The 23,448-nt window shown below is 41.7% G+C and overlaps 1 protein-coding gene across 3 annotated transcripts in view; it reads right to left on the bottom strand.

Annotated features, from left to right (window-relative positions):
• Nucleotides 1-23,448, bottom strand: part of LRP4 (LDL receptor related protein 4) — a 79,522-nt gene that overhangs the window by 40,976 nt on the left and 15,098 nt on the right. The window lies entirely within an intron of this gene.

Below are 23,448 nucleotides of genomic sequence, written 5' to 3'. Positions count from 1 at the left end.
CTACTGTCAATATATAAACAGATAAGAATATTTTTTCCAGCCCTAAAGCTAGTCAAAGGACTTTCCAGACTGCCCAGCCCTCCTCTCCTACCTTCAGAACAATACTCCAACATACTCTTGACTCTCACCACTGTGCAAATGCAACTATTTATGGTATTAGCCCACACTTTCTCTTATAAAATCTCAGCYTTGAGAACAGGTTACAAGCCTCCCCAAAAAGGAAAAGACCATGCCTAAACTTCTGTCTGACATTATCTAGACAATCTATATAATCAATATCACTGTTAAACAAATGATTACTCTATCAATCATCAACTCCCTCAGGCTGGTCTGGTTGAATTTTTTCTTTTGCACGGTTCCTTCTTTTTGCAATTCAAACAAACCTAAAGCTCTTAGATTAAACAATAGATCATAAGGAAAGAATTACAGAGAAATTACCTGCCCCAAGTGATAATCATATACATACTGAACTATTTTCAAGCTTTTTGATGTCATTGATTTCACTCATACATCTAGTGTGCCTGTGATTAACCATAAACTGTATAAGTCTAAGCAAAATGAAAAAACAAGCCTCATCATTTCCTTATTTTCCATCCTAATTGAGAAAAGCAGTACCTGCAAAATGGATGTAATACTTCTGCAACTCTTTCAACAGCAGAATTCGGTCCAGTGAAGACATCCACTTTTGCAAGTAAAGCAAAAATTTAAGTTCAAAGGGGAAGCACTTCTTCCTTAAAAAAGGATTACATTATGTTTCTTCTGCAACAAAATTGGCTAAAGAGGTTTCTGTCAGCCTCAGCTGCCTGYTCCCAAATGCAACACTGTAGGTTGCAAGGTCTTGCTATAAACCTTCTCCAAGCACATCCACAAGCTGCTGAACTGCACCAACAAATTGGTCATGAAATCTCTATTCAATCTGTCATGGGCGTAGCAACTTTTTATTCTTTCTCTCATGTCCACTACAAACTATCTTTGAAAGTTTTAGCACAAAAGACACATCTCAAGGTTTTACTGCATACACTAGAAAGCAGCCAATAGCTGGTGTAACAAGGGATAAAGGCTAAAAGAACAGGAGGTGAATATGGAATGAAAGAGGGCAGAGTGGTCAGATCTTCAGAGGACTTACCAGGTATAGCCAGGGCAAAGGCTGGCTCAAAAAGTGGCTGATGTAGTCAAAAGGCAAAAAAAAAGCAACAGACATAGCTAAGGAAAAGCCATACATCATCTATTCAACATTTCAGACTAGTAGAAATAAATTAAGGGAAATTCACAACCATCCACAAAAATCAAACAAGTTTCTTCAAACTGACAACACAGAAAATTCAGAAAAAAACACCTTCTGCTGTCACCTACAACCTTTTAAAAAGGCTGAACTAGCTGTATATTGTACCCAAAGYAGCTGCTGTTGAAACTACCTTTTCCCAAGCAATTTTCTACCATTATCCTCAAAATCATTCCGAGAAACTTATCCCGGCTACTTTAAGCTTCAATACCCCTTTCTCTTGGAGTACACAAGTGCACTATCATTTAGATTAGAAAAGATCTCTAAAGTCACCAAGTCCAACCATTAACACAACACTGCCAGGTACAACACTAAACCACTGGAGAGAGGTAAGGCTTCCCTGAGCCTCCTTCTCCCCAGCTCCTTCAGGCCCTCTTCATAAGACTTGCTCTTCAATCCTTCCACCAGCTTTGCTGGCACGARCAGCATGGCAGTACAGCTCTGCAACAGCAAAGAATCAGTGCAGCTGTCCCAGTCTGAGAACTGTAAYTTAATCTGCTGTATTGTCAAACACACAGCTCTCTTCAAAGTTGCTACTAATATGAGGTTATATATAAGCACACACATACTGAAGCTGTTCCTCTCACCTCATTAAAGTTGCTATATTCCATCATSTCTGCTTTGTCATTTTACCATGCTACTGAAACTGCTGGAAGCTGAAGGACACGTTATGACCCAGATACCAACACTCTCTCATATGCACTAGCTGGTATCTGTAGTAGTATTACAAAGTAAGCAGTAGTAAACAAAGTAAGCATACTTTGTTTAACTATTTCAAATTATGACCTCTGCAAACCTAATGGTTTGTGATTTGTGACCTTTAGGGGAACTAACCTTCTAGTCATTTTAAATCATGATCTACCCTGGTTTTACACTTGGGCAAATAATGCACGTGACTGTTTGGAAAGCACACCAGTTTCAATCTATGAACAGTATCAAAAACCAATCCTGAATGGCTAGTCCTTCTCAGGTGGTGAGAATAGGTGAATAAAAGCCGACACTCCTGAAAAGAGCAGGAATTATCTCAATGATTTCAGTGTGGATAGTATTTCACCTTTGGTGTCTCATGATTATTTCCCAGTGCTCAGAGCTCCAGTGACACTGTCCTGTAAGTGTATCTGTAACAGTAGAAGGGGCAGGAAGCATAAAGATGAGAAGCATGTTTTTTTCCAACTCCAAGCGGAAGTGGTGCACTTGGTGTTGAGAAGCCTTAGCACAACGTCTCCTCTCTTACCTCAAACTCCCATTAAACACTGGGAGCGTGAGACAGAAGACTAACCAAGCRCACACACAAAGCTCCAGTGTCACATTTCAATCCCAGTTAGTCACTGGGCCAGGAACAGGACGGAAATCAGCACCTGCTGTTCAGGCAAGTGGACCAACAATCAAAGCAGACAGATCTGCACTTCTACACATTAGTCTGGAGCATGAATAACGAGAGGCACCTCTGAGCTTAGTAATGATCAATATTGTTCATGAAACTTCTTACATTGCAGGCTTGGACATTCTACTAACTCTCTATATCCAAAAATGTTTTCACTTATGCAGGAGGCAGGACCCTGACATATTTTAGCAATGCARTATGTACAAAACAATACAACAAAGGTGAACAGAGATATTTGCCAAGTACTGAGCTGGTATCACTCAACTTTCCTGACCTCTACTGATACCTCATGTGACCACAACAAAAATTTCCTACTCTCTCACTTGCCCATGGGTACAAACAATCAAAAAATCATCTTCACTGTCTGTAGTTTGGTTCCCTCCAGATGCATAGCAGCAGGATCCAGTAACCAAGTAAGTCTTCTAGCAAAGTATACAAACAACCTCCAGATTTTAAAAACAGGAAGTCAGTCTAAATGCAAGCCTCATACTTAACATCTGCCATCACCTTAAATTTAGCATGGTATGCTCYGTTTCTTCAGATTCCTTCCAAATATCCTCCACAGCTTCATATTTATCTGATAAATGAAATGCCTCCGAAGGAAAAGTGAGTTGCCCCCATCCCCTTTGAAGCAATTGTTAGAATCTATGTAATTTTATGCCTAAAATTGGCAAAGCAGTTATGTCATTTCTGTCTGAAAAGAATTATCACCCTGTTATTTGTGCACTTTTTTTTGGGGGGGGGTGGGGGGGTGGGGGTGGTCAGAGGCAGGGCTGCTTAAACACTTAAGTTGTTACTCTGCTTCCCTCACCTCTGAGCAACGCTTCATCAGGCCAAACAATATAGTCCATAAAAAAAAAAAACAACCTAATATACAAAGCTTCATTTTGCTGATAAGGTCAGTTGCAACCCTCAGAGGTATTACAGAGCAGCCCCATACTTGCCACAGAGTCATAAAAATATTGACACTACAAAGGAAACTTAAGTAGACAGGATAATTACTACACTGGATTCTCTAGTTGTTGCTTTGATAGAAACAGCAGATTTCAGGTGGAGAGTGAAAACACTGTTTTGTTTAAGTCCTGGTGGCATGCTTTATTCCAAAAAGAAACATGCTAACCCTTTCCCTCTTCAGTAAAAATAATGACAAACTGCAGCTCTAAACACTACTTTGCAGCAATTCAACGTTTGACAGGCTGTTGCTTCAACATGGAGGAGTAAGCACCAGAGTATTTTGCTCTGGCTCTAATACAGAAGAATTTCTTTCTTCTGTATTTTAAGAACTCACAAGCATCTGATTGTGTACTTGGGCTTAAAATTAGTGAATTGTGTAGTAYAGCCTTTAATAGCCTTTTTAACACTTTGTCCACCTGTTGTTAGAAGGTCTGTGCCAGATTACAATTTTCTCTCTTTCTCCACTTCCAGGTCAGGCTCACTTTTGCATTCCAATCACATGCACACCTTGATAAGGGCTGATGTTGCATACATCAGATGGTCTCGAACATAGTTCACATGATACACTTCCCTTCTTTATCCAGCACTTCTCTGAATTCCTACAGCAAAGAAGCTCAGCTTTATTTGCTTGCCTGTCTTGAGGGAAAATGAAAATTTTGGATTCCTCTCTTACCCAAATAGCAGTTTCCACTGAAGGAAAAAGTACAGTTAATCCAGCCTTAGAAGAGAGATTTGCTGACCATTGTTTAAACTCAGAGCTCTGCTGGCAGACRCAGTAAAGGCAACATTACAGCACAACAGCCAGATGTCAGAAGGGGCACCATGCACTGATAAAAGCCAACAGTTTTCTTTTCTACTCCCATTATAAAAATATCTGAAGCAGTTCTGATTGGGTTCCCAGTGGTCTTCAAGTTGTTGAAGCCTGCCTAGACTAAAGTTAACATTAGTAGGAAGAGCAATCCACAAGTTTTCAAAGCTTTAAACAGAACTGTTGAAGTTTTGTTTGAGGTAGTATGTGATAGTGGTGAGGTTAAGGAAAAAAAAAAAAGACCTAAGAAACCCTCAACAAAACCACATGAACCAGAGAAAAGAGATTGAAGATGTTACAGCTTTTTKGTAATTGAGTATTGTGCCTACTTTGGCAATCTCCCAGGGAGAATGAAAATTTCCCAGTCCTAGAAGTTCCCCTTTCAATTTGAAAAAGGAGGGATACSTCAATCCTGAACCAGGTTGTTCTCAATTAAACACGTGGCTGAACAAAGTGCTAGGGAGAGGCATGTTATCAAGCACAATCACTTTCAGTTGTCATATTAAACTGCACAACCACACACCTTAGACCTCAAAAATGTTACTCTTCATATGAGCACAAGAAATAGAAAGCATAAGGAAGAGAAATTCCAGAGGGCATCTGCTAATTAGGACTTGAAGAAAACAAGGGGTGCAACAAAGTGCWAACTGACTTGCAAACTGACGTGCAATGGGTGTATGACTGAGGTAGAGTGCAACTGGAACAGAAACTGTATTTTCAGACACACTGCATGGGGAGAGAAATAGGAGGCCTTTAAAAACATGTTTGAGTCTCTGGAGCCCAATTCTGATCCTACAGAAATAAAGACCAGCAAAAACTGGTCTTTACTGAAAACCTCTACCTGGGAATATGAAAGCACTTAAAAAAAACAACTATTGAAAAAAGGATACGGAAGAAACATTTGATCAGAACATAAAAAGACTCAAGGATCAAGACACAACTGTTACACCTCCTTCTCCCAAATCCCTAAAGTCATAAATTAACACCTTGCAATAATAAAWTACTATAACTGAGGTCTCTAGATACTTGTCCAAACTATCCATATATTCTACAGCACTTGACAAAATTACTTCTTCACTTCTAGAAGTTGGTATATTACTATTATGCCATCATAAGGTACTGAGGCTTAATGTTTAATCTGTTTCTGCATATGCACAGAAGCTTTATTATATTATTGCCATGAAATCCTACTCAAAAACTTATTCAAATTGGCTGGGTTACCAGCAAGCACAGATCCAAAATGTCATAAACAAAAGATAATAAGAAATGGCAGCAAGTCAAGCTGCAGGGGGTAGAGATAGCTCGTTGGTATTATGGGGATCAGCATTAGATTCAGTCCCATTAAATAACTTCATTATTGATCTGGAAGAAATAACAAGTATCAAGTAAAAGGAACCTGCAAGTGATACCAAAATAGGAAATATTCTGCTCCAAACATAACAGAAGAAAAAGAAATAATGTAGAAGGGGCCTTAGAAGATTAGAATTATGGGCAGGAAATTAAGATTCAGCTTTATAAAAAATATTTTTTTAAGCTAGTGCATCTGGTGGAAATTAATTTGAAACAGATTGAATAAATTAATAGAAAAAGCTGGGATGCAGTAATGCCTGGAAAACTCAAGGAGCAATAATAAAAGACTAGCCAYTGGTTTCTGTTATGACACAATATGGCAGCCAAAAACAATACTTCAAGCTAAATATGCATAAATGTCACATCATGGAGCAAAAAACTTTCCCCCCATTTCCAGAAGGGAAGTATAAGATTAAGGTCCATACTGAGGCTTGTACAGGGAAATCAAGCAACATATTCTAAACACAGCAACAAAACATTTATCAAAGATGTGTTATGGCACACAGCTCCCTCAAGACTCCAAAAATATTCTATTTGAAGCCTGAAGCAGCATGGTATATTTTTATTCCTTCTGACTATTTAGTCCTTGAAATCAGACAAAAGGCAACAACTACCAATTCTATGATTTTTTTTTTCTGAATAGAAAATATATTATCCTCTGTTTCCAGAGCAATTTCTTAGTTGTCTACGGAAGTAGCTCATGGTGGACAAAACATGAAGTCCCAGTACGGACGCAGGAATCTTTCAAGCACCAAAGCATGTTAAACACATCAAAATCTCAGCCTTAAATTCCTGTCCCAAAGTAGGCGTGAAGTATCAGGTGAATGACAACTATCTCAAATTGACTGAGGAATTTTAAAGGGCTTGGCTAGACAGAAGACAGTTGTGTATGAGTGACCACATGTGAAGTGTTGTGTCCAGTTCTGGGCTCCTCAAAACAAAAGAGACATGGAGCACCTGGACTGGGTCTAGCAGAGGGTTATTAAGATGATTAAAGGGCTGAAAAATGTCTCTCTTRTGAGCAAAGGCTGAGAGAGTTGTGCCTGTTCARCTCTGAGAAGAGCCAGCTGAGCGGGGAGCTCATCAATGTCTATCAGTATCCGAAGGGAGGGTGTCAGAGGATGGAGCCATGCTCTGCTCGGTGGTGCCGAGCAAGAGGACAAGAGGGAAAAGGGCAGAGACTGATGAACAGGRATTTCCACTTAGGCATAAGAACTTCTTTGCTGGGCAGTGATGGAGCACTGCAAGAGTTGCCAGAGATGTTGTGGAGTCTCCCTCACAGGAGATATTCAAGAACCATCTGGGTGCAATCCTGTGCCATGTGCTCTGGGATGACCCTGCTTAAGCAGGAAGTTGGACCAGAATACCCACTGTGGTCCCTTCCAACCTGACCCATCCTGTGACTTTTTTTCCCCAGCCTTCTCTTCAGAACCCTATGCAGCTCTTTCCCRGGAACACCAGAATTACTTTGAAAGAACCTGGTAAAACTCAATTTCAAACTCTTATTTCCAGATCTTTTGGCTGAAATGTGGCCCTAAAGTGATAACATTTTGCRTATTTAATAGCCATTAAATGGCAAATGTCCCCCTTTTTGTAACTACAAGATTCCCTCAAACATTTGGAACTGGCAGGAGAGTAGAAAATGCAGGTTTTGTTCTGTAGCTCCACATGCCTGTCAATCACTGTTGACATTCAAGAAACCAAGCACCATATCAGCCTGCTTCAGACAGCATGTCCAATGTTAGCAGAAACAGCCCTTTCAGAAAAGACTTTGAGCCTTTCAAAGTATCAGAATTCAAGTTGATGGATCTCCCACTCTCTCCACAAGCGTGTACAAAAACATTAGATAGTGGGAGCATCTGTTTGTTTTACTAAGAATCCGTGAAGGTGCAAGGASCTCAGAAAGCCATGAGCTGCGGTATGCTACTTCTGACATTCTGCTTCTTACCTCCAAGGCCCTTACTGGAACAGACTGAGCTTCATCTATACCTTTAACCCACATATTTACATTTTCTCTGTAGACTAAATAATTTTTCCTACCTCTAAACTTGGATTCCAAGGAGCAGGAACATTATGTTTCCCACCTTGTGATTTTTTTTTTCATGTTAAAAGCATCCCTTCAGTCTTGGCATTTCATTACTTGTAGATTTCCTCTCTTAAGCAGAGAGCATGTCATCCATTTTATATTATGAAGTGCAGAGTGATTCCTGAAGGATGCCATCAAGAAAAATGCTGTGCTGATTTTAACATGAAGTAGCATTTCCTTACAAAGCTGCAAAAAGTTCCTGTGCAATTCAATGTCCATAGAGAACTACAACAAAGAATCCAAGGAACTTATCCCCAGCACTAAATTACTTGTCATGCAGGATCATTCCACCTCAGCACGTTAAAACAGAAATTGATCACCATTCAGAAATGGACAGAACAATAAAAGGTTGCTACTGCAYAACATCACCCAAAACCACCATCATCCAACCTAGAAGAGTGTGGAAATGTTTAGCTGGACCACAAGGGTCTGACAGGCAGAGCTACATGACTCAAACCCTTTCAGAAAACACACACATGCTAGAAAAACACGTTAAAATATTATCTTAAGCCTACATAATGCTTTGCAAGAATTAGTCACTTCAGCAACATGAGACACATAACTTTCCATTTCATTCACGGAGGTGTTTTTTTTTTAAACCCACACACTAACAACCTCTACCCTTTCCTGTTCCATAAAGGTTGCAAACAATTTACTGTTCACTTATTGTGAATCATGCACTACACCAAAATTTAGAAAATAATAATACCAAAACAGCAGAAATGTTACCATATGAACTTCACAATTGCCAAGTGCCAGCTAGAGAAACTACCTGCTGTTCTAAGCAGATAATCCACAGGAAAAAGGTACTTCTGATGTATTTTACCTACTACAGTCACCTACAAGTTTCACTAGCATAACAGCACTTACAAATGAAGGTCATTGCATAGTCAGAATTCTTTCTCCTATATCAAAGTTCATGGAGGTAGAACACTGAAGTTTGTTTTCCCAGTTACAGGGCAAAAACTGTTGGCATTTTAAGTTACGTAAGCTTTCCTTTTACTTTTCCATTACTTCAYAGACTGTTTTCTCTCATCCTTGAAGTAATTATCCCAAAGTGATCCTTACATTATCTCAGCTACAGGAGCACCAAAGGTTTATTACAGTCACAGTAAGGATATGCTCTGTCACTTCTGGGAAACAACCTGGAAGAATCAGAACCTCAGRGCTATTGCAGAAACTCTGAAGCTTTGCAAACCTTCCCCTTCACTGAATGGACAAAAATGAAAGCAGCCTACAAGATCTAATGAAAACCAGCTTGGCATCTGTCACTCATAACTTCAGTACGAAAAAATAAAAATTTAATTTGAATACATGCATTCTTCCCTGTTCTACTTCACTTCTCTTAAGTAACTCAAGTATTAACTTTTTAGACAAACAAACAAACAGCATTTTTCCAACATTTATTCTGCTTAGGCTCCCATTCCTGTCATGTCCTCTTCCAAGCTGCAAGCAWCCTTGAGATTTCACTAAATTCCTTGCTTAATGGCTGAGAAAGACACAGCTGTCATTTCACTATGTAAGGACTAGCAAAATGTGAATTCAGCTAAAAACAAACAAGAAAAATCCACTCAATTCTCACTTTCATACAGAACAGCTATACATCTTCCTGTTTGCATATACTCTTGAACAACTATGACTTCCAAACCTGACAAAGGCTATTAAGGAACCAGTTACAGGTCACAGCACTAACAAAAACTGAAATTAATGCAAATTTATTTTGCTTTACTGGCTGTAAACTGCACTGATTTGCCTGCAGTGTCATGAGCAGCTAAGCTGTCATGAGGTGTGGCAAAAGGAAAATGGAGTGGTCAAAAGACAGCAGATAAGAGAAGGAAGCACCACTGCCATATYTGCTTGAAAAGTAGTGCTCAGGGGCTTCAGGGATCCAAGAAAAACTGAAAGTGGCATTTTTTGATCTGGGTTGCAAGGATAAATGTACTTAGGAAAATTCAAAATCCAGCCASTTCCTTACCACAGAGTCTTCAAGAAAATCCTTTTCCTTTTGATTCAGAAGGTCCTTGAGATTTTAGCTTCTTCTCACACCACTTATGACTTTTGTTAATTACTGCATCAGTTTGTCCAGTGCTCTCTGGATTTACAAAGCACCAGTAACCTTGCTCAACACAATCTGGAAGCCATTTTCGATCTGTCTTCAAGGTTTCATCCTGCACTGGCTCTCTGAACTACTCTAAATAAGTGTGTCCAACAGGAAATTATCAGCCAGCTTCTTTCATCTTTCAGATGCTCCAGGCACTGGACAAGCTGTAAGGACATTCTACCCTTCAGAATTTCTCTCCAAAATCCAGAAGATTCTTTTGTTTTTTTAACCACTTCAAGACTTCTGTCTTGATCAGTCCCCGAACACACCAATATCGACAGCCATGCACTTGTTTTGAGAAGGTAAAAGTGAAAGCATTGAAAAGTCTTCCTTTTCAAGGAACTTTAGGTTCTATCTGGACTGCAGTTGTCCAGGCACATAGAGCAAAGAGACCAACTCTGACTGCAAAAAAAGCCCCATTTTGGCTTTTGCGGGCTGCAGTCAGATTCTTCCCATCATTGTGGCATGATACAAAAAAGACTAGGTTCCTGGACAAGATAGAGACTGTTCTCTTAGAGAGAGACCATTTTAAGGAGTTTATTTTGGTCTTCTATAAAGATGCCCTCATGTTAGCAGTGAACCATCTGAGCTTTGTAGCTTTCCAGCTCTGCCACACGAGAGACTGGGAAGGCAACCACAACAGCTCAGCTTAGCAGAGGAGTCCTCCAGGGAAGGGGTAGGACACACAGTGTGGTTTTGTGGCAATAAGGAGGCAGCAGCTCGTTTTTGCAATCCCACAGGCAGGAGGACTTCAGAAGCACAAACCACAAGATAAATGGAGCTATCTTGGGACAAAGAGAGTTGTTGCATATGTTGTTCTCTAAAAAATAACTCCACACATGATATTATGTTGCCCTCAGAGGATGAGGGGCAAAGGGGCAATTATTAACTGGCCAGAYTGAGCTGGAAGAACAGAGCTGGGTCTGGCAAAGGGAGAGGTACCACACAACCACAGAGACATCACAGCAACTGTGCYGCCTACCAGAGAATTGGATTAACTTAAAAGTAAAAAAGAAGCCTTTACCAGCAATGTGTTTTTTAATATATACATGCACACACATATACACACACATGCACTCAAAAACACAAGTTTAATGCAAATATGTTTTATGGGCACAGGTGGGATAAGTTCTTTCTAACAGAATTGTCAACAGGAAGAACAAGAATGTCAGTGTTGGGGTTACTGCAGGGCAGCTATACTGTGCATCAGCCCCTATTTAGCCCACCCACATTTGTTTGCTTTCAGAGCAGCCCATGAAGCACCAACCTACACCTTCCTCAGCACCTGGACTTCAGACTCCTCTGCAACACTTAGAAAGCGGTAACAAAACTCTTCCTCTGCTTAAACTGAAAGTCTCAGGTGCTGCCTCTACAAACCTGCAAGTTTCACAGTTCACTCATACTCACATCCTAGAAAAATTAACCACAATAGTGAAAAGCACCAGAGGATCCCTTACAGTCAGTTTCATTGGGCTTCACTTTCAATTAAATAACATCAACAGCACTGAGGCAGGCAGAAGATGTACAAAAAGCAAAATGGCCCAGTCATTGAACCACATTTTTCCAGGTATGTGTGTGGCCTCTACTATTAGTGTCAGGTTGCCTTTTTCTGCTAATGAACAATTTCAACACCTCTTTAAAAGCTGCGAAGTATTATCTTGAATACAGGAGCCAAAAATGGAAGCCGAACAGCACAGAATTGTGAGCATTTGGGTACCTAAGCCAATTAAGATGAGTGGAAAATTAGACATTTAACTATCCTTACACAGCTGGCCAAAGAGATTTAGACCTGACTCTGAGCATTACAAAATACTCATACCTCCCACCACAGGCAGTCTTCATACTTGGAAACCTGAGCCTTAAGTGACTTCCCAAAGAGCTTGTGGCTAAACTGAGAAATTAAAGCAGATCCTACCCAGTCCCAGTTCACTTCTTAACCAGGGCACAATTTGCCCTTCCATACCTAGATTCTTACCCCAGAGAGCTTATTGAAACAAACTTGAAGGAAATCAAAGCCACTCTTGCACWAACATGGAAGGATTTACACACACTGCTTGGGAAGTCAAAACAACACCTCCTGCTCCACCTCACCAGTCTGCTCCCCAGTGCTCCCTGACCCAAATTAAGTCAGATCCAAGCCCTGCTTCCCCAAAAAAAAAGGTTAGAGCCAGGTTCCTGAGACCCTCCCGGGGGTTCCCAAGTTCCTGTATTAGCCTTACAATTCTTAAAGGACAACATTAAAAGGAAGTCCAGTCCTGAGGCCACTGTTAATCTAATAAACACTGGAATTAGATTTCTTCTCAGTGAAGAGACTGCCCGCCTGATGGCACAAAGCCAACATTTAAATGCTACTGTTGCTCAGAGCCCTAAATTAGTTTTGGATCTGGGGAGTTTGCCTTGAGCTACAGCCAAAAGAAACATAGGAACTGGAGGGAAATTTGTTAAACGTTAACAGAGCTGCAGGAAAGGACTACAGCAGGGCTAGTAGATGGCAGCGAAGAAGGAAAGGAAGCTGTAAATGAACAGCAGAAAGAGAAACAAGAGGACATGGGAAGTGATTTTGGTACAGAAGTGACTCCCCTGTCTAACTCCCCACTTAACTGCATGAACAGCTGACTTTTTAAGTCCCGCTTGCTCATAGGGTTTTTTACACTACAGTGGTTAACATCTACCTTCCTCTCTCCAAGTTCAAAATACAGAATAAGAATCTCAGGAAACTTTGTCAGTCCTGATTCCTTGGGCTACACTGATGCTGAGTTACCATGGTATTTTACTTCATCCTTGGTCAGTTGAGAGTAWCTGTGTATTTGCAGTATCCCTGGATAGGATCTCATGAGATTCCACGTTCTCAAAGGGAGTGGCACACAGCTGCCTGCAGGAACAACTTTTGCAGGAGGCTCTTTGTCATAAAGAGGATGCAGTAAAGATAATGCAAGAGTCTGTCTGCTCATGTTGTTCTTCATTTTACAGATGAATTGYAGGACTTAGCACAATGCCTTTCTTCCTTGAATACTCAAACACCTGATCTAATAGAAATGTCTACATAGAGAGAGTTTAGAGATCACATTTGTTTTTTCTTTTCCCARCAGGAACTGAGCATGTAGCTGCTTCCTGTGAGGCCAGGCCCGTGAAGGCACAATCTGCATTCTGACTGAAGTGAACAGAGATGCAGGACAAAAAAAGGAAGATAAGCAACTTCCATCTCAGAAAGCTCCTATGACAATGTGACCTGCTTAGGGAMTGAGTGAAAGGCTGTGGATGTTACCTACCTATAATTCAGTAAGGCCTTTGACACAGTTTCCCACAGCATTCTGCAGGGGGAACTTGCTGCTCATGGCTCAGATGAGTGCACTGTTCACTGGGTAGAAAACCAGCTGGATGGCCGGGCCCAGAGAGTGGTGGTGACTGGAGTTACATTCAGCTGGTGGCCGGTCACCAGTGATGATCCCCAGGGCTCAGTATTGGGCCTGATCCTGTTTATTATCTTTATCAATCTGGATGAGGGCATCAAGTGCATCCTCAGTCACTTGGAGGGCAGTGGTCAGCACTGGTGAGGCCACATCTCAAATCCTCTGTCCGGTTTTGGGCCACTCACTACAAGAAAGGATACTGAGGTGCTGAACCATCCCAGAGAAGGGCAATGGAGGTAGTGAAGGGTCTGGAGCACAAGTCTCATGAGGAGCAGCTGGGGGGGGTTTAGCCGGGAGAAAAGGAGACTCAGGGGAGACCACTACAACTCCCCAAAAGGAGGCTGTAGTGAGATGAGGGTCAGTCTCTTCTCCCATGTAACAAGGAATAGGACAAAAAGAAATGGGCTCAAGTTACACATCAGAAGGCTTAGTTTAGATTTATTAGCAAACAAATTCTTCACCAACAGGGCTCTCAGGCATTGGAACAGGCTGCCCAGGGAAGTGGTAGAGTCACCATCCTTGGAGGTGTTTAAAAGACATGTACATATGGCACTTAATTGACATGGTTTAGGGGTGGATTTAGCAGTGCTTGGTTAACAGTCRGGCTCATTGATCTTAAACGCCTTTTCCAACCTTAACTGTTCTATGAATTGGAAGGAATGAGGAGCTTTAGAGAGCAGAAAGCAATCCCTCAGTCGTTTTCCCAGAGCCCACAAAGGACCTTTGTTTGCTCCAACCGCATCTCCACTCTTTCCACTTCTCTACAGAAACATTTCCAAGCCAGTGGGCACACATGTGCACAGGGTGCTGTAGAAAAAGATAAAACGACTGGAGAGCACACTCATTAGAGATCTTATGTGCCATCCTTTACAGTGCCACACTTGAAGCTGAACATTGCTGGGGGGCAAGAGCATCTACCCCCCCTCCACCAATGTCCATGCACTGTGACACAGAGACCCCTTTCAAAGCTTGAAGAGTCTATTTGAATAAATCATCTGTGCTTCTCAACAGAAGCAAGCTACAAACAGGGTATTAAAGAAGAGAATGAGCAGRGAGCATTCAACCATGTCCAGACACTAAATCAGATAAGCAGAAAAAAATAGGTTAAAGAAAACCAGAAATAACACAACATGGTATTTTTTAAAACCTGTAAAATTAAATCAATATATAATAAAAATGAGTTTTTACTCCTTGAAAGGGGTTTCTAAGCATTCTGAAATTCCATCCCATCCCTGCTGAGACAACATATGTCCAAGTTGCCAACCACTTTCCACATCAGTCCCCAAGCTGAGCTCAACTACAGCTTTGTTYTCACACAGATTACAGCATTCCTTTATATACTTACCTAGTTTTTTCGTTCTTCATGTTTCTACCAAGTTCTTTTGCAACATTCCCCAAGCAGTATGTGGAACTTTACAGGTCTCTTCACAGAATTTTTCCTACTGCCACATTCAGGATTGCACAGGAGAGACAGATATGGGTGGACAAAGGCTACCGAATTCTGCGAAACTATTAAAATAAGCCAGTAAGATTTGAGCAAATGCTCATACATCCTCTYCATGAACAAAATTACTCTAAACCTTATTTTCATTCTTCAATCCCTTGTCTTTCATGAGACATGGTCTGTTTACAGGTCTCCTGCTGTGCACACAACTCCTTCCCCAAATGACACAAGTCCTCTCTCACACAAACACGTATACACAGACTGAGCAATKTTGACTCCAGTGAGGATCCCCCTCCCCCATTAGCCTTGTAAAGGGTTAAGGCCCAGTCATCACATGCTGGTAGGCTGACAGCTTTATGTCTGTAATGTCTGTGTGGGTTTCAGACTCTCCCTTTAATCGGGTTCCATTGCAATTAATCAGTGGGTTTCTTTATAAGAAAAAAAATAATAATAATAAAAACCRGCGAGCATTCTATTCAGCCCAATTCAATCTGTCCAGCCAAATCTCACGACCAGCTGGAATGCCCCTTTCCTAGCCTGCCCAGCAGGATGCCCAAGAATGGCGTGTGAACGTTTCTCTCTGCTCCTGCTCCAGCGTTAAAATGAACAATAGTCCCTGCCAGTGTCATTCTTCAGCAATTCATCTCTTCCTGTCGCCAGACTCTTTCGTTCCTTCTTGCCCCTTCCACCTTTTTTGTATCAAAAACAACAGCAGATCAGCAGCAATATAATAAAATAAAATTGTATTTACTTGGGAGATTTGAGGGAAGGGGCAAGAAGGGGGTTGAGAAGAGCAAGAGCCCCCACCCCCCTTCCGCAATGAAGACACAGAAGGGGAGCGTTCTCAAGCCCCAGCTGACCTGCTCTGCTCCACGCCTGGTTTCCCTGCTGCAAGGAACATCAAATTTGCCAGGAGGGCCAGGGCTCTTTTCTTCTGGAGGATGCTGGAACTGTMATTACAGAGAGGCGGTTTCCGGGGGAAATTAACATGGATCTCAACTCACGATCCCTGTGYTTTTCATCTGCAGACCTGTGGCCTTTACCCAACTGTCTTGTTCACCAAGGAATGGGTCAAAAGACGCTGAAAGAGGCTGCAAGAACAGTGTTGAGAGACTTGGACCTTCTCTTCCTGAAGGTGCAGAAACAGAAAGGAACAGGTATGGGACAACTCCAAAGAAAAAAATATTATATTAGATGCAAATACATATATATATATATATGTTTGTGTGTGTGCGTATGTATATATATACATACACACACACATACGGTCCTCAGCAGAGGAGGGAATGTGTAGTGTAAAATATCAGACAGCATTGAATGGCCCATGAGGAACAGGTTAACCACAGAGGTAGCAGTAAACACCATGCTAGGGGGACACACCATGACCCCCAACACCAGCTCTCCCTCCATTGAAGGGAAATGAGAGCCAAGGACTKGAGATTGCAGTAAATTTGGTTCCACAGGTGTGGATTTAAAGGCTTGCTTCCTGGTACGCAGAACTGAGCAACAGTCTGGCGAAGACAGTATCTTATGGAGCACACTTCAGAAGAAAAACCCAGCTGCTTTTGATTACACAGGACATTTACAATCCATTATAAGCAAGTTAGAAAAGCTTTAATGAAATCCCAGAATTAAATTCACCTGCACAACTTCTGCACTTTTATGGCACCAMACAATTTCCACATTATTTGCAACACAAACTCCTGATCTCAATGCACAATTATTATATGGTATTCATCACCAGAACAATCAAGCAGTCCATAAACACAGATTCACCTTCACATCTTACTGCTTTAAATGGTTTCATAGCTCTGTTTTCTAGGTCTCTGACAGAGTCCCATGACARAAACCCTGATTCCAAGTGTCCAACTTGAAGAGCCAAAGAACCAAGTTTACACAAGGTGCTTGTAAAACACTACAGAAGGRCAGGGGAGTAACACAGGTGATATGAAGGTAAAACACAATGCCAAACAGGTCAGCCTCAGGCCTCTCAAACTAGCAAGGCCTCTTTTTCTAAGAAAAAGGATGAATTACAGAAAAGAATGTGAAAGACACAAGCTGCTTTGTGGGTGAGCCACTAGAGAAAAGTGGGACTTGGGAGTAAAAGGCACAGGTTCTATGTATGAGCTAGATGGAGGAAAAGAGAGCACAAGGCAGAGTGTCACCTCCACCACCTAGAACACTCTTTCACCTGCCCACATTCCCTCATTTCTGTCTCTTAACAAGCTTCCCTACTTCCATCATCCAATACTTTTCTGCAACTCCTTCCTCCCAAATTCTACTTTTTCTTTCTTTTCCTCCCCTAAAAATGAAAAACGCCCATAAATTCAAACTCAGTTCATTATCAGGTGGCAGCACAGCCTCTTTTATCTCTATTCCCACTGAGTAAAAATACACAAGTTTAAGCCAGGTGCAAGCTGATGGCAAAGAACAGCTCTTTTTCATCAGGACCACTTAGCTACCAAAAAGCTAACACTTTAAAATTACCTGGAATATTTTGACCAGGCAGACAGGTTATATTATTCAGTATTTGACATCACACAGCTGCACTGCTTTTGGGTGCATCTCTCCCAGGATGACAGACTCAACTCTCCGTGCTATTTCTTGCATTGCAACACAATCTTCAACAGCACTCTGTGGCACACAGAAATAGCCTCCTGCAGCTGCCTTCTCCTTCTCCTCTTTACAGCCTGTAGGTCAGTAAAGAAGCACTCTGCCTTCTGAGTGACTGCCCTCTAGGCTTTCTCTAGACCACAGCTCCTCTAGAGCTCCTTACTTGGGGCAATAATTGGAGCAGAGTTCCTGTTCAATTCAAGCCTGTTCCTAGACAGTCAATATTCAACACAGAGTGTCAAAGAGGCTTTTTCCRGCAGGTTTTTAAACTCCTACTCAAGCACATACAAGCACTGACTGAAATTTTTTAAATTATTAAAAATGTTTTAAATACTACAAAAGTATTTAGAATTCCACTATTCATGGGTGAATTTCAGAAACCAAAGAATCCTTAAGCTTCTTCTGGTTTTGGATTGGGTTTTTAAAATTTCTGGAGYGTGACATTCTCCAACTTTTCTGTACTATGGCAACATTTTAAACACGGAGAAGGGAAGCACTCTCTCTGTATCTTTATTCTCCAAACTCACTGAGTAATTTCTAACTAAAGTTTCACARATAGTTTTAAGCGGAAACTCTTCTCTGTCTCACTCCAGTTTCAGCCTGGAAAGTTAGAAAATTGGTAMAACTTTATTCAACTGAAAGAGAAATTCAGGCAAGGACTGGAACAGGCTTGGCCCCTAATGCACCAACTCCTTTCTGACATATCATCCTCCTTCAGCTCCAGAACTATCAGGAACTTTCTTTGTAATATCTAATTCRCTAGCACAGTCAAGCTGAACTGAAAGAAAGTGCTGTCAGCTCGTACTTAATTTAAAGACTTGAGCTTCTATTTCAGTTCTCAGGACAAACTGCTCCCAAAATCTTGTTTGTTTTTCCACCACATTAGTTGGTCTAATTGAAGTGGTTCTCCTTTCCTACAAATCTTGCGTCACTAGTAGTTGTGATGCTCTAAGGATAGAATGCTGCTACAAATATTGTAGCATCAGTGATAGAAAGATAGATCATCAGTGACAGAAAACAAAGGGGCAGTCACCCCTTTGCGAGGATAAGGATGCCTGAACATTTCCATAAGGACAGACATTAGCCTATATTCTTTTGGCTCAGATCTGTATTTGGCTTATTAGTAATTTCCTCCTACAAATAAGGATTCATATTCTATGCTCACCTCCAAATGAGAGGCAAGGATATCCCTTACTTAAAAGCATTGGTTATATCCATGCTAAGAACTTTTAAGCTTTACCATTGCACAGAAGTCTTGYTCATCAGGCATATGGCCTCGGACTGAGAGTACAGGAAGCTCAGTCTCCATATGTGCAGCCCCTAGTTAAGCTGAGTGTGAAGCATCTGTGCAACCATGACCTCAGGGCAGAAGCACTCCCTGCTCTGGGAGAACACTGACAGGGAAACATCTCCTGCCTGAATTTAATTTCTGACATTAAACACCTGGAACAAGGATTATGCTTCTGGTATCACTCCTACTGTAACACAAACATCAAGTCTAAGACGGCATTCAAACCTTTAATACACATACAACACAGCTTAACCAGTGTAAGAATTTAACTCCAAACTGTGGGTATGCCATGCTTGCTGCCAGCCCTGTAGAGGTGGAAAAGAATGTYTAAAAGAGGTGGCCTGGATAGTTTTTCCTCATAATGCTACAGAGAAGTGGGCTCACATGATGTCTTCTTGACCCAATCAAGCAGTTTCATGCTGTTTAGGTATCTCCACTGCAGTTTTAGAAACAGGACAGAATCAGCACACAGGTATGAGCCTACCTGTCTATCTATCCCAGGGCTACAGTACGGGGCTCAAGGAACATCCAAGGCCAAAACCTATCAGACAGTGAAGTTGAAATAGTTTACTTTAAAGAGGCTTCTCTGATTTCTTCCAGTGTGGAGCTGTGACCCAAATGAAATAAACTAGAAATTGAGAGATAACTCATAGGTAAYAGAACAGGAAATCAAGCACAAGCTCTATAGAACAGCTAAGCAGAAATGAGCTAGACAAACTTAGCACAAAAAAAAGGCTGCACTTTTAGTCTACACCAATGCCTTGGACTAAACTACACAGAAGGGGTTTGTCAGCTATGCTTCCTATTTAAAGAAAACAAAAAAAAGTAGACCAGCTGAGCTTAAACMACTACATGTTGTCTGCCTTAATCTCCCTTTTCCTTCAGATCCAATATTGATGCTCCCCAAACCCTCTCTAGCTTTAGCATGGATGCTGATAAAGGCTCCTTTTAGAAGCCTGGACCACAGATGCCAGAGATCATTCTGTCTACCCTTATCTATTTTCGTCTCCCTTGCACATACAAAATTTCTTTTGCCCTCCTACACTCTCCTCCCCTCAAAAGCGATTAAGGAAAAGCTGTAGAAATATTTGCCCAAAGCTGGAGCCTGTTGCTGGGCCCAGCTGTATTGTTGGTAGGAATACACACAGCAAACTTTCACTGTGAGGCGCCCTGCGGGACTCCGGGCGCTTCGGGGAGGCTTTGTGAGCCCAGCTCTGCATGCACTAGCCAGGCTATTGTGAAAGAGAAACAGAAAAAAGTGTTACAAACCCCAATGCTCTCCCACTCTCATCTCCCCCCACTTCCCCATGTGCCCCCCTTCCACCAGCCGCCACCTTCCCCAAGACAAATCGAGAGGGGAGGGGGCACTGATGAAGAGACTGAAAAGGTTTCCTCAGTTAGATTTAAGGCAACAAGTCATGGCTGCAAGGGAGTCCTTTATCCACCAGGGAAGCCTCCCACTGCTCCAGAGCTGGGCCGAGCGGGGATCCTGGGGGCCAGCTTTCTGAAGGCTGCCATTGATTTGTCACTGGTGATAAGTGAGGCCAGAGTCGTTCCCACCGTCGCCTGCAGAGGGGACGACTCTCCCACAACGCCCGGCAGGGGAGTGGGGCGGCAATGAGGAAATGCAGAACCCAATGGTTGAAAAAAATCCCAAATGGCTCTTTTTCCTCTAACGAGCKGCAACAAAAAGGAGCAACCGTGCTGAGACCGGAGCACGGGACAAGAGGCAACAGTGCACAGGGGCAACACGGTCATTCGTCAGTGGACAAACCTTCCCCAGGGAGAAAGAGCAGGGGGGATTTCTTCAGCCTCAGCCTCCAAAGGGCCTCGCAGGGCCAACTCAGTCAAACAATATTCCTTCAAAACCTCTCCAGCTGCTTCCTCGCCAATAGCATTTAAACCTGTTCTATTTACATAGAGACACTCTCTCTCAAGCGCGTACTGCTGGAAACTCGTTCTTCTGCTTTTTGGGAGGGGAAATCTTTTCTCACAGTCCTAAATAAATGAGAGAGGCTAATGAAGCACCATGTCGAAAAGGTGAATTCCCAAAGCAACAGGAGATCTTAAAGGAGCACCAGAGCTCCCCCAGGGAACATACAAATAGAGCAGCAGCTGCCTGGGCAAGACCAGATGCAGATGGGTGAAMTGAAAGCAAGACAAAAGGTGGAGGGGGAGGAAGGCTGAAAGAAAAAAAGAAAAAAAAAATCAGCAAAAGAAGTAATGATCCTTGGCCTTTCTGATGTAACTAGTTAGGAAAAACCATCAGAACTCGTTCGACTTGCATTACAAAATGTATCTCTTGTGCTTCAARACACTGAGGATGTTTAGGAATAAACAGGACACCTTTCCTTCCGTTCCCTGCCCTCGGCAAAAGCCCTCAGCCATCCTCTGCCCTGGCCAGGCTGGGGCTCACAGGCCTTGTAACACAGCCCGAAGAGCAAGAGGGAAAAGAGAGTCACGCCTGCAGCTTCCTTCCAGTTCAATCAGAGCAGCCCCAGCAATGCAGAGGATCTTATCTGGCAATACATTACCCCAGGACACTTGTGSATAGTTCCTAAAGCACCAGCTTATAACCCAGCACGCTAAAATAAATGGAAGTTGCCAGGCTGTAAACTGTGACATTCAGCAAAATTTTAACTCATATTCAGCCACTCAGAGGCACAGGGTGAATCACTGAGAGTAGTAATTATTTCAGATACTCTAGTTAAAATTAATTGCTATAAGAGAGCACAGCCTCCACAGACCCATAAGCTGGGGATAAGCACAATAACAGAACCTTAACAGATAAAATCCAGTCCAAAAACTTCACAAGTTAAAAAAACAAAAAAACCCCCAACAACAAAAAGTCCCACCCCAAACCTCATTCATATCTGGGAAACAGCCAGCAACCAGKTAGCTCAAAACACAGGTTTAACACGCTTCTTTCCAGAAATATCACTCTCTAACCAAGCAGCCACATCCTATATTAACAAAGCTTTTGAGCAGTCCTAAAGTGCAACCCAATTAAAGCCTATTAAAGGCCTCTGCCTCCTAATGAGAGAGGACTAAACATCTCCTGGGCTTGATGGACCAACCTCTCAGACCATTGCCACTTGCTTGGGGATCTGGAAATAGGCTTAGGTCCTGTAAGACTCCAACTTGCACACCTGAATGATCTTAATAGCTACATAAGAAATGGTATTAACAAAGTCAGTTTCAAATGGATTCATCTCCAACACTCAATTTTGATGCATCTGTTGCCAAATGGAGGGAGGGGATTCTTTTATGTCTAACAAAATGCAAACCCATGAGAAATCTTCACCCACAGCCAAGTTGCTTCTGTGGTCCCTTCCCTTTATTATGCTGCCTGTTTTCATGAAATTTCTATTCTCTGGGACCAGTTTTTTTGGGTGAGAAGATATGCACACATATTGAAATAACGATTGCTTCCATACAAAAGCAGGCTAAAGATGCCTAGGGATTTTTCTCATGAGAAGAGTCTGTATTAACAATGTTGTAAAGAACTGCTTCTGATACTACTTCCCAGACGAAGTTCCAAGGTTTGAAGTGCTTWTCTAAATAAAAGATTCCTCATAGAGCTCAGAAACATTTAAGCACATGCATCATTCAGTCCTGGAAGAAAAATTTTTCATACTTGAAAAACTTTTAAACTGTTCTTCCTCCTCCATACAAGCATACTGCTTTTTACTAGAACCATGATCTCAGGGCCAAAACCCATGAATAGACAGTGATGTCTCCTGTCTTACAGATGCATTTACCACAATGACTCAAGAGCAATTTTCCTTCTGTTATTCCACCATACTTTGGAGAATAGGGTACAGTCAGACAAATCAAGTTGAATCAAGCTTTTGAGCCAATTTGTGGGCATTGCAAGACATAATATTATTCAGCCAAATATAGAGTACTTCCTCCAATCAAAGAGCAACCCAGGCCCATCCATGCTATAAGTGCTACCTAAAATGACTGGATAACAGTAGAGAAGTGACACAACACAGGGCTACTTATTTAGTTACTTCTACTTGTAGCAGAATTTTATCTCCAGTAATTACAGTCTACCTTGAGAAGTTCCTGGGAGTTTTTTCAGTTGAAAACACACTTTTCCCCCCATCTCTTTCCACTCCTAAATGGAGGAGTCATATACTAATCCTTTTCAATAGCTATGCAGTAAAATTACTTTTTTTTCAGTCAGGAAAAAAAAAGAAAAAAACCAAGTATTTCTGTGGGAGGAGAAAAGGCCTTAGTGTGCAGTTTGTATCTTGACTAAATTTGCTGAATTTTTCTGGTACCTTATGCTACCATTCCCAGACACTGCAAGAACATAACATTTATTCCTGTGGATCATTCYCTAAGTAGGAACATCTGGTATATTTGGACCTTCAGCCAACAAGCCTTGATGAGTCAAGATCTGATCAGCTTAAGTCACAGTACCCAACAAAGCCACACACCATTACTTTCATGACAGCATTCATCTCAGCTTTAGCGGCTGAGCTCAGTTGGCTTTCCCATTTCCTGGTCCTTTATTCTGAGGTGGTCTACTAAGTCCAGATTCTGAGAAGCATGCTTTGAGTTTCATTATCCTCCTTCCATTTTTTACTGTACGTTATCAAACAATGTGGAATTACAAATAGCAGAAACATTCCGGAAATCATTCCCATACTACTCCTTAAAACTGCACAAGCACTTGGCAAACTAAATACATAGATGATGATCTAGGTATCAAGG

Source organism: Malurus melanocephalus, unplaced genomic scaffold (genome assembly GCF_030028575.1).
Source record: "Malurus melanocephalus ecotype Western Australia unplaced genomic scaffold, MMel_1.1 scaffold_2, whole genome shotgun sequence".
In the NCBI taxonomy this organism is placed as follows: domain Eukaryota; kingdom Metazoa; phylum Chordata; class Aves; order Passeriformes; family Maluridae; genus Malurus; species Malurus melanocephalus.
This window is presented reverse-complemented; position numbering and strand designations above follow the sequence as displayed.